Source organism: Clytia hemisphaerica, unplaced genomic scaffold (assembly GCF_902728285.1).
Source record: "Clytia hemisphaerica strain Z4C2 unplaced genomic scaffold, Clytia hemisphaerica genome assembly, whole genome shotgun sequence".
Taxonomy (NCBI): Eukaryota; Metazoa; Cnidaria; class Hydrozoa; order Leptothecata; family Clytiidae; genus Clytia; species Clytia hemisphaerica.
Window position 1 is genome coordinate 245,189 of NW_027104560.1, and position 12,670 is coordinate 257,858.

General features: G+C 34.0%; 1 protein-coding gene across 2 annotated transcripts in view; it reads left to right on the top strand.

The window, feature by feature from the left end:
- The window catches only part of LOC136823022 (leukotriene A-4 hydrolase-like), a 170,381-nt gene that overhangs the window by 52,634 nt on the left and 105,077 nt on the right, over positions 1 to 12,670 (top strand). The window lies entirely within an intron of this gene.

Consider the following 12,670-nt stretch of genomic DNA (forward strand, 5'->3'; position numbering starts at 1 on the left):
ATGCTGATTTAAGCAAAAAAATGTTTTTCTTCTCTTTCTAACCAATCTTGCTCCACATCCTTGTTAGTCCAATGTGAAAAAGCATGATGAGTAGGCAAACGATATCACTCTTATTTAAAAACAAAACCTTTAAAAGGACAACTACGGTTCAGCGAAAATAAGTAGACACATAATTAACGGCCTTAAAATTAACACGCAAAAAATTAACACGAATTTTATTTGCTTTTTCAAGGACACCACAATTTTTAAGAAATTGTGCTAATTTACTTCGTCTCAGACGAAAAACGCAAGGTTTTGACCCTTGTCTCATAAAAAAATATCTTTATTAAAAACACCAAAAAAGATCCAAACTGAAGTTGAAAAAAACTGAAAATACTACATTCTTTCCTGTTCTTTCATGAAAAAAGTGCTTTTTAGTCACAGTGTTTGATAAAATCTCTCTATGTATGATAACTGCTGCAAAAGCTTAAAATTTCCCAACGACAAAAGTACACTAAATGATTGAAAATGTTTTATTTATTTTCTCTTTACTTGCTTGCTCCCTTATCTTTTATTATTTTCTAAATTAAAAATATCAGTCAAAAAGAAAGAAAGTCTTTCCAAAAATATTTTAGATTATAACTCTTTCTTTATGAAAACTTTTAATTATCAATTCGCAGTTCCCTGTTTGCTTCCCCTTTTCCCCCTCTCTCTCTGCATGGTTATTCCAAATACACTATATGTAAAATACTGTGCTATCCCTGTTATTCCTAGTTTAGGTATAAAGTTATTTCTTTTTTTATGATTTTTGTTGGCGCCAACAAAAATCATAAAAAAAGAAATAATTTTATACCTAAACTATGTTATTCCCAAGACAACCCAAAATCTAATTTCAATTTTTATTCAATCGCTATATTATTTATAAGCAAATAAACTTAAAGGTTTTATTTTCACATAAGCGTTCCCGTTTCATATTAGACTAATATTTCATGTCTGCCTATTGTTATATTATGCTGATATAAGCAAAAAAAATTTCTTCTTTTCCTCCTTCTGGCCAATCTTGCTCCACATCCATGTCAATCCAATGTGAAAAAGCTTGTGAATTAAAATTGATGAGTAAGCAAACGATATCAATCTTATTTAAAAACAAAACCTTTATACTTGAATGAAAGACCTTATAGCTGATTAGCACTCTTATGGCTGATTAGTTCTATTGAAGGACATGATTTAACTCCCACCATTTGCTTGCACAGCATTTTAGACAAAAGAAAACACATCTTTCTCTCTTCTCTTTTGTTATTTCTGCTTCGTACAGACATCAGAGTCATTAAAAATGATATCTCTATTTGAGCATAAACATTATCCTACAACTCTGACCATACTCTAATCTACTTAGTAAAAATACTTTTGGGACAATTTGGTGTAAGATTATTAGATGTTTTTCCTGTTGAATTCAACTTTAAAATCACCTAACAAACTTTTTTAGTTGAATGATATCAATCAATAGATTAAAACAAGTGTGGTAAAATCAATGCTATAAAAGTGCTCGACTAGTAAAGAACCAGAGCCATATCAATATTTCAATATTTTAAAAGTTATCTTCAATTAAAACTAAATAAACCAGCCGAGGCTGGAAGGTCAGCCAATAGAGCTTAGCTAGATAGCTTTAATAAGTGGGTTAACAGATGTAAGAGATGTACTGAAACACAGAGTAGACTAAAAATGTTGAATAAGAAAGTTGCTCTTTCTCTAAGAAAGTGTGACCAGTAAAAGAATAACAAAATTTGATTGGCTATGTTTTCAACCGTTTTTAGGATCTGAGAAATTCAAACTCTCAGCCCATACCATGCTATACATTTTGCCATCAGTTTATCAAAGAAAAAATCATAGCATGGATTCCCAGGCAACAAACAATTAAGCTATAGTTCATTACTATAAAATAAAAGAGAAACATAGTGTAATTAAACTTTTTGTTAATTTCATTCCAGTCAGTTATGACACATTTTTTCTGTTGGATGTAGACAATAAAACTCCAATACACTTTAAACTAACAAGCTACAAGCTTTAAGTCACAAAGTGCAAACTCCAGAAAAACACAATAATTTGCATCAAAAACTTTGCAAAACGTAGTTCATATTTATAACATTTCAACAGGAACTGTATTTAGACTTGGTCAAATTACAGAAACCATTAGTCAGTTGTGTGCAAGGCCAATGAGGTACCTAAAAACTGACTGCTATTCAGTCAAAGCCAAAATTTGGCAAGGTCAGAAAAACATAATTTGCATCCAGTCTGCGTAAATAAATTTTGTAGTACCGTCAAGTTCACAACCATCTTGAAGACTTTGCTGGTCGCAAATGATAATCGAAAGCAAAACTTAAAATTCATACACTATGCGGGGAAGCTCATTTTTCCCCCACTTTTCTTTAAACTACCTTTTGATTGGTCTATGAATTTGGGCGATCGCCTTACCGCCTTGGCGGAATAAACACACGACCATAATAAATAAATTCAACAGGGCAGCGGAGTAGCAATTAATTTCAACTGGGAGTCCTCTCTTCTGTGCCAAGCACTGGCAGTGTTTTTTAAACTTTAAAACAATGTTAAATGAAGACCAGATGGATCTGTTTGTTATGACTGCGCAAGTTGTGACGAGAGTGTGCATGTTGTGTAACTTGACCGTATAATTCATTAAATTCTAGAAACCATTTTTCATAACTTTCTGCAGCATACAGTGTATATGCCAATTAGAGCCCACATACTTCATAATACTGCGCATGCGTAATTTTCAACCGGTAGTGGATATTTAACGGCTATAACCGCTTTCTGCAAGTCTGATAAGAGATATGTATAAACTGTTATCGCCATTCATTCCATTCCATCAGTCAGTCAAAATGTGCGCCAAGGTTAGAAAAGGTTAGAAAAACACAATGGGCTCTTCCAGAAAAAAATCCGTCCATGGGGGTGGAGGATGAATTATCCAGGGGTATTGAAAAAATACCAAAAAATTGCAATGTCCAGGGGGTAAATTCCAATGTCCAGGGGTAATTTTTTGTGTCCACGGGGTTGATTTGATGTTTGTCCAGGGGTATAACCCGTGTCCAGGGGGTTGAAAATCAAAATGTCCAGGGGTAATCCATGAAAAAAATAATATATCCTCCACCCCCATGAACGGATTTTTTCTGGAAGAGCCCAATCTGCGTCCGGAACTGCGTGAAAAATAGTTTGATCAATTTCAACAAGAACTGTATATATTAATATTAATATAATTGATCAAATTCCAAAGACCATTTGTCATAAGTCCAATAATAGGAGATGTGATGTCATCATTTGGTTCCCGTCATCTGACCGACCCTGATTTACGGTCAGCAGGTAGAGTTGGAGAGTCGGAAAGCTTTTCCGCTGCTTTGCTGGATTTCCACTGTCGACCTCTGCACGCTCTGTGTTTACAAGTTTTCAAATCGAAGTAGCGAGCCGCATGCTAATGGAGAGTAAACCGAAAACCAGTTTATCCACGGTTTCTCAATTTCTTAATTCGGATCAGTCCACACGGATTCCCTTTCAACAAGATGTAGCTGCTTCTTAATAAGAGAAAAATATTTTCGACAGACCGACCGAAAGACCAAACAATTTTTTGCGATTCGCCTTATCAAACACGTCCAAACCAAGTCCAAAAAAGCACGATTGCATCCAGTCTTTATCAAATTCCAATAACATTATAACACCATCATTCCCCCCTAGAGACAAACAAGAAAAATATGTTTTTATTGCAAAAACTAATAAAAAGCAGCAATAAAAAGTATCAGAAAATTCAACATAAACAAAAACTTGAGCAAACGGCTTTAAACCTTTAAGATGAAAATCATGTGTTTAATTTGCCGAGTTAAAAAAATAAATGACAGAAATTGAAGCTTGCAACAGATTTACACTGGAAATACTTTGGTACAACACTGACTTATCACATCTGACTTATCGCTTGAGCCGCCATCTTGAAACACCACTATGATCTGTAAAAACAACGCACGCTAAAAGTACCCAAAAAGTTAACCCGATCGGAAGAAAGTTTAGAAATCAAAGTGAGAACGGGAAATCGGATTTTTCTTTTGCCGTCTTATGATGGAAGAACTGAATTTTACCTATTTGAATGCTCAGCTTAGGCTGACCAAAAAGTACATCACTCAGATCAATCAATATCAATTCTATTGCTTATTTCAAAAGTTTGTCCGCCAAACACTTGATTCATGTGAATCAGTCTGAATACATTTTTTTGTAACTTCTTTCATGAAAATCCACCACAATCCCAATATGGAACTTATCATAAATTCATTAAACACTCCATTCATAAATATCCTCCACAAGCCCGCCAATAAAGAACTTATCTTAAATCATAAATTCATTAAAACACGTGAATCAAGCAATGCATTCTTCTCCACATACACGTTTATTAGGTACTTGAAGCTGAAAATGGTCCGAAAAATAAGAAATTGATAACGAACTGTTCAGGCTGAGAATAGGAAATCAAGTTAAGGAATTAAACTTGAACTTGTACACGTTTACAATAGCCTAAACAAAAAAAGTGATAAAAAATTGCTGAAACGACATTCAATACTCTTAGGTTCCAAATAAACGGGCCCCCCCGCTTGTTAATTTTTCGAAAATTTTCCAACCCCCCCGGACCTTATTAGGACCCCCCCCGTTTATTAATCTCTAAGAATATTTTCAGCTGTCAAAGAGAAGGCCCCTTAACTTGCTCTAAATAGCCTGATTTTAGCCTATTTGTACCTTATTTTTGGGTTTCAGAAGTACAATTTCCAACCCCCCCGGCAATTAGGTCCCCCCCGTTTATTAAAATCTAGAAAATTTTCCAACCCCCCCGTTTATTCGAACCCCCCCGTTTATTTGGAACCTAAGAGTACGTGTCAAAAAGAGACAAGAAGCCCAAGGGCATGAAGGCCCAGCATTAAAAGTTTTGTTTCTAAATAAGAGTGAAATCGTTTGCTTACTCATCAATTTTAATTTACAAGCTTTTTTATATTGAATTGGCACGAATGTGGAGCAAGATTGGTCAGAAAGAGGAAGAGAAAAACATTTTTTGTTTATATTAGCACATGATATTAGCACAACTGATATGAAACATGTGTCTGATTATGTAAAAATAAAACTTTTGAAAAATCTTTAACAAACATGTGTTAAAGCTCTAAAGGGAGCAAAAACAAATGATAAAAAGTAAAATTAAAAAGAAACCAGCCTCGAAAAAATTTCCCTGCAACCAGAGCGGCTGCAGCCTCAGCAGCACCCAAAAAATGCAAAATTTGTATATAAAAATGTCCATAAAAACTGAACAATTTAGAGTTATTGGCTGAAATTTTGTACAGTAACTCACTTTCAGATGCAGATCATAATTCAGTAAGTGTTTTTATATTGTATATTTTTTTAATCATTATGATATTCTGAAATTGTGTACAAAAGCTAAATTTTACCAGGAGAAACAGGCAAAAGAAAATTGCAAAATCAGACAAAACCCAGATACAAGCTGCAACATGGAGAATGCTCAAAATGCTTTGCGACAACTTTTTCAAAACAGTAGATTTGAGCCCGGTTTGAACCACCAAAGTTATTTGTCAGTGATTCTGAGCCCGGCATGTGCTACCAAGCCGCTGCAAAAATTTGAAATTACAAACGCCTACCCTTACCGTGAGATCGGGTAACTTGCATCAGTGGAGGCTAACATGCATAGCCCTCAAATGACTGACCAATTAAAGCAGCAAAATTTAAAAACAAATGAACTACGCAGCTTTGCTCGCAGCTCTACTCTACCATTTTAGTTTTGATTTAACTTTGTATTTTAAGGACCAGACAGGTCATTCATTGGAGGGCTATGCATGTTAGCCTCCACTGATGCAAGTTACCAGACTTCACGGTATATTGAACAAAAAATTTACAGTGAAAAAATCAAATTTATCGCTGTCCTCACTTACTAAAACATTAAATCTGAACTTGCGTTTTCTCTCGTGACCGTTGAAAGAATTGGTTTTGTTTTCAACTGTCGAACTTTGTTAAACGGAATTATTGTCGAATTTGTCAAACATTTCTTGTTGTCAAACTTTGTTGAACAGAGTTTTGGTCGAATTTGTTGAACATTTCCTGTTTTCAAAGTTTGTCGAACTTAATCGAATACTCACAATTTTAGTGCAGTAACCTTTGAAAAGTTTGATTATTAATTATGTCTGGTATAAACTAAAAAAAACTGAGCATGATCGAGACTCCTTTAAAAAAGCTCAACAAATATAAAATTTGACCATAATTTTATCCAGAAAAAGTATCAAAATACCCAACAATACAAATAAAGGCTAATCTAATCAACCTCTTGCTGTTTGAATAAATTTTTTTGACGAATATAAAAGCCTGAAAACATTTCGCACACGTTATAATTATTCTGATAAAATGCCTGATTCCTCTTAATCATCAAGGAGATAGCAAGAGAGTAGTAAACATTACATAAGAGAACATACCTGTAATAATCTGGTTGGTGTTTGAACCTTCATTTTGAACAATAATGAGAAAACATCGATGAAAAAATCAAGCAAAATCAGTGTAAAAAATACAACTTTCAAAATAGTCTTTTAAAAGCTTTTAGGTCAATAAGTATGAGCATCCACTTCTGTGGGTGCAAGTCAGAGCTACACTTAAGTAATTGAAAAACATTTGAAACAGTAAACTTTCCTTTATAAGTCTCAAGATCCATAAAGAAATCAAAACATTTGACCGACAACCAAAACGTGGATCTCAGGCGCCATCTTGGATTCGATTCGGAGCAATTAAACCCACGGCCGCAGTAGAATCGATATTCTTTACATCACGCAGCCTAAGACGACCCGAGCAAATCGATTAAATTTTATGCGAATGCCCCCGATTGAATCGCACAAGAAAAGCAACCATGGCACGGACAGGAGTGAGAGAGGACAGAAAAACAGAACACGGCACGGACTGCGGACAGACAGGACAGACGGAAAGTTCCTCTTGAAAGGCCCATTTGCTAGCGCTGGGCCAAAAAGGGGCTCTTCCAGTACATTTCTGTCCGTACTTGGGGGTGGAGGATATAGTGTCCGGGGGGGGGGGGTAGTGAAAAATCTACAAAATCTGCCCTGTCCTGGGGGTAAACTTGCTCTGTTTGGGGTAATTTTGCTCTGTTTTTGATTGTCCATGGGGTCAACTAATGCTTGTTCTGGGGGGTAAATTTCTAAAAAAATTCAATTCTTTTCTGGAAAAGCCCAATTTACAGAATTTATATTTGTACTGAAGTTACATACTTAGTAAATCCTAACTTAACAGCTAAGTAAAAAAGGAGCTCGATAAAGAACTTTGACGCTGAAACCATCTCGGCTGAAACCAGGCTCGGAGCCAAGTTAAGGTGAAAAAATAGCGTTTATATCAAAATCACCGCGGGCCTCGTTTTCAAATACGGTCAAATTCATCCAATTCGAACCTCTAATATTCGAATCTTTCTGTAATTCGAACTAAAACGAATCTTTCTTTAATTCGAACTAAAATTCGAAGTAAGATCCCCTCAGCAGGAAAGTGGCTTTAAATTCTCTAATTCGAATGAAATTTTTCCTTGAATATCGAATTAGAGAGAGTCAACTTTGTTTTTGTTTTTTCTAAGATTATGAGCTTGGATTCCCAGGCTAGCTGAGGCTGAGAATGAGAAAATAATATTTTTTAATTCGGTTTTTTTAAGAACCTTCCAATCAAAACAAATGTTTTTTTTTCTTTGCATGAAAAATAGGCTGATTATGTCAAAAAGTTTAAAAACATGTAAGAAACATTTAAAAGGGACATAACAGTACTTGCGAAATTTGTAAACAACTGTATGCAGCGGATACAAAATCAAAACAAATGTCACATGTCAAAATAAAAAATCAAACCAAATATGGCTAATTTTGATTGTTCAATTGTTTTACAAGTTTGTTTTGGACACGTGATTTCAATTGTTCTCTTTAATGACACGTGGTTCGCGCAATGTTTACATTTTACTACTTTAATGTCCCTTTAAGGCTCAAAAGGCCGATTTCTTAAGAAACATTGAAACTGCTTGATAAAACAGTTGCTTTAAAAAAGGAAAACGTGTATTGTAATTAATTTATAAACAATAAAATGACATTATTGGTGTCTCATTATCGTTTTAGTAATGAGTAAGTAATTAGTCCATTATTTCTTTCAAAACAATTTCTGAAGGGACTTTCCTAAATACTGGTATAAATTCTTGCAAGAAAAAAAATACATTTACTCACTCTTTTTCACAATAACAGAAATTATTTTCGAGTATTTACAAAATGGTCCGTATCTCCTTTTTGGTGACTTGTTTTCTCTTCATATTGATGTCCCATTGCAAAGCTGATGGCTTCCAGTTTGAAGAATTCGGAATGTTGGCTTGCACACAAGTAAATAATATAACCATTATTGCTGATTTGATTGAATTGGATTTTCTGGATGACCTCTTGCAACGCTTGGAACCTTTGACACGGAACGAAGATTGCTTCACCATCAATATATACCTTCCGAGTGAAGATTTTGTTGTTCAATGACGACCGAACTTCAATGTCAATCATTTTGAAAGGAATTTTTTTCGCAGTAGATACTTTTTGAATGAAATTTGTGAACGCGATTCGGAAAATCTCTTGAAGCGTCTTTATAACGAAGAAGTGAGGGTGAACGACGCTGTCAAACAAACATTGGTCTATTTGATTATAGATTTTCGTGATATAAAAAGAAGAAACATTTTTCAAATATTGCAAGGGCTTCAAGAGGATCGACTATGGAATATCATTCTACACTGTCAAAATTTTTGTTCACTTCCAAATTGGTTGCCAATCTATCGGGGCTCCTTTTTCTTTCTATATGAACCTGCACCTGCAGAGATGAGGAATGTTATCCTCAAAGATCTACTTGATGTGATAAAAGAGCCAGACTTCAACCGATATGAATACATGTACCAATATCTTCTTTCAAGAGATGACCTGTTTAATGAAACTTGCATGACTGGAATAACTATGATCCATATCTACACACAGCTCATCCCTCATGATGTTTATATTCCGTATTTCGTTGCTTTATTGAAACAAGTCAACGCTTTGCGTGAAATAAAAAAGACACAACCGTTGAGGATAAAGATATACCCGCAGAGTTTTTTATTTACACAAAGTTATTTCCGGGATGATTATGCAATTATTGGTCGAAAAATCTTTAATGAAAAGTTTGGTCCTGATTTGATAATCGCTGATTTGAAACCGAAAGAAGGTGATGCCATTACTTTCTATATCCAAGATCAGAACATTAAACTACCAGATAAAGTATGTAAAGCTCTTTCACGACCAAACATCAACGGTTACCGATGGGCATCTTTGCATTCCTTAGATTGTCTCAATGCTGTGAAAACGTTTGAATCAATAGATGATCTTATAGCCATGATGAACGAAGATTTTTGTAGAAGACAAAAATTAATTTAAAATATTTCAGGAATGTTGTATCAATGTTGTGAAAATAAAAACGTTCGAAATTTTTTATGATCTTATAGCCATGATGAACGAAGATTTTTGTGAAAGGTGAAAATGGTATTAAAACATCTTTATGTCACCTCCCCGATTTGTCAATTATGTTGTAGAACACATTAACTTTTTTGTTTTGTGAAAAATATTTTTAAATCTACCTCGGTGGTCCTCTTGGATTTGGCTCATTATTCTTTTCTGAATCTTTTTACACAATATACCTTTTCATGAATTACGTCACGAACATCACTTACCTAGTATTCAAACAATTACCATGGTGATGTCCCTTGAGACAGGACAGGTCTTTTTTGAATCGAATGCCTTCCCCGGGGTTTTACTTTACTCTACTACATGGGCCATATAAAATTGTGCTTTTCAGCATTTGTTCAACGTTTGTTTCTAAAGGTATTATTGAACTTGACAAAAATTAGTTCCTTCTCGGTTGTGAACTTTTTACACTTTCTAAATTTTCTTACTCTGAGCAGTTGCTCGACTTCAAGAATATAGAATATTTCTTTCTTCATTTTTTATAGGTAAGCTTTACATACTTGTTCCCCGACTCTTCGGTTCTCCGCAAATAAATTTGGTAAGTTTTTATTCAAATGTATTTCCTTTTTATAATGTTGTCTTACCTTCTGTATTTTCATTTATCAATTCTTCTACGGTACGAGTGAATACGTGAATGGATTTATAATGCGAATTCATGATATAAATGACGTAATGTTTTGTAAAAACGCATGCAGGAAGACCGGGTGTTTGCCACTAGTTTTGAATTTGAAAAATAAAACTTGTGGTAAACGCCCGGAACATTTTGGGATGCTTCCATTATGTAATATTACGTCATGATGAATATCACGAATGTGTGTATTCTGTGACCATACTCGATATTTACAATTTCCAATACATACTAACGATATTGTAGTTTCTAATCTGTCCCTCCCAACCAGTTAAGAATGATCAAGATAATTGTGTCCAGTTGTGTCCTTTCGTTCGTTATGAGATTTTTTGCACAATGACCTAACGTTGTAATGTCCAAAATATGGCGGAACCCGATCTCAAAAAAAAATGGGGTCAATTTTTCGGGAAGGGGAAATTTTTCGATCAATTTAAAAAAGGAACTCGGGCAACATGCGTTCTCTTTCAAGGAGTGTTCTAATTTCTTTGTTTTTTGGACCTACCTAGAGGTCCTTTAAATTAACCTTTGTCCGTCCGTCCGTCCGTCCGTTAGTTACCAGCTTTTCTCGAGATTGGCTCATTAATTTTTTCTTAATTTTTGCACAATGATGCAAAATGGCAATGCCCAAAATGTGACGGAGCCCGATTTTCGAAAAAAAATTTTGGGGGGCAAATTTGGACCAAAAAACGGCTAAAAAATTGGGTTTTTAGGACTTAGTGAAAAATTGGATCATTAGTTTTTTTCTGATTTTTTGCACTAAAGTAGGGTACCATCATTGGTATAAGATGGCTCAAGCAGATTTTTGCAAAAAAATTTTATTGGCTCATAAAACGCATGTTTATCTATAAGAATCACTATTAATAAGCATACATCAATGTTCTTAGTCAAATTACTCAATTTTTTTATGAGATAGATGTTTTTTCTGCTCATGAGGGCTTACTTTTGAAGAATATGTGTCTTTAGACAGGAAATTTGGGTTGCTCGGCGTGTTTTTATTGAAAAACTGGCCAAATTCGATATTTTTTTATAAGCGCATTATCAATTACTTAGGTATTGGCTTTTCTCGAGATTGGCTCTTTCATTCTTTATGATTTTTTACACAAAGATGCATAACTATAAACCCTAGAATATGACAGTATTCGATTTTCGAAAAAAAATGTTTTTGGGCAAATTTGGGTCAAAAAACGGCTATAAAACGGGTTTTTTGGACATTATGAAAAATTGGATTTTTGATTTTTTCTAATTTTTTGCATGGAAGTAGGGTAGCATCATAGGTAAAATATGGCTTAAGCAGATTTTTGCAAAAAAAATTTGTTGGCTCAAAAAACGCATGTTTATCTATAAGAATCACTATTAATAAGCATACATCAATGTTCTTAGTCAAATTACTCAATTTTTTTATGAGATGGATTTTTTTTTTTGCTCACGAGTGTTTAGACAGGAAATTTTGGTTGTTTGGCGTGTTTTTATAGAAAAACTGGCCAAATTCGATATTTTTTTATAAGCACATTATCAATTACTTAGGTATTAGATTGATTGGCTCTTTTATTTTTTATGATTTTTTGAACAAAGATGCATAACTATAAATCCTCGAATGTGACGGAGCCCGATTTTTGGAGAAAAGAATTTTGGGGTAAATTTCAGCTAAAAAAAGGCCATAAAAGGGTTGTTTTTTTTCTGATTTTTTGTATGAAAGTAGATAAAAGATGGCTCAAGCAGACTTTTGTAAAAAGTTTTCAGCTCAAAAAAAGCATCTTTATCTATAAGAATCACTATTAATAAACATACATCAATGTTCTTAGCCAAATTACTCAATTTTTTGGAGATGTTTTTTTGCTCACGAAGTCTTGAATATGAAAGAACATTTCAAGAGCATGAAATTTTGGTTTCTAAACGTTTTTTTATAAGAAACAAACGACTAATTTTAATAGATCGTCACTATTTGTGTTCTGAATGATTGTTTAATGGTCACGCCACGTAGATATCAATTACAAACGTGTTAAATGCATAACCAGGTAGGTCCATAAAAGTATCACTTGTTGTTTTACTATTTGTTTTTGAATTGTTCGTTTTGAGTACTCACCAATTAAAGGGAACGACGCATGGTATATTTATGAAATGCTGATCTAGCATTGGCACAAACATACGACGGAGGAGTATGTTAGGAGTGCTGGATCATAACAAAAACCAAAAGTGACTTTATCCAAAAAATATATTCAAAAAAGTGAATATAATTTACTATAATGTTCAACAACAACACAAAAAGACTTACATAAAACTGAAAGAAAAAAAAGAATGTCTTTTTCTTTTGAATGAAATCGAGTGTTTCTATTTTTAAATGAAGACATTCTATTGTGAATTTATTCGAAAACTTCTTTGCATTCTTTTTGTTTACATTTTGTCTTCATTCACTTTCGTTTACTGTTGAAAACATAACAAAGTACTAGCTATACTCTTAAACCGCGTATAA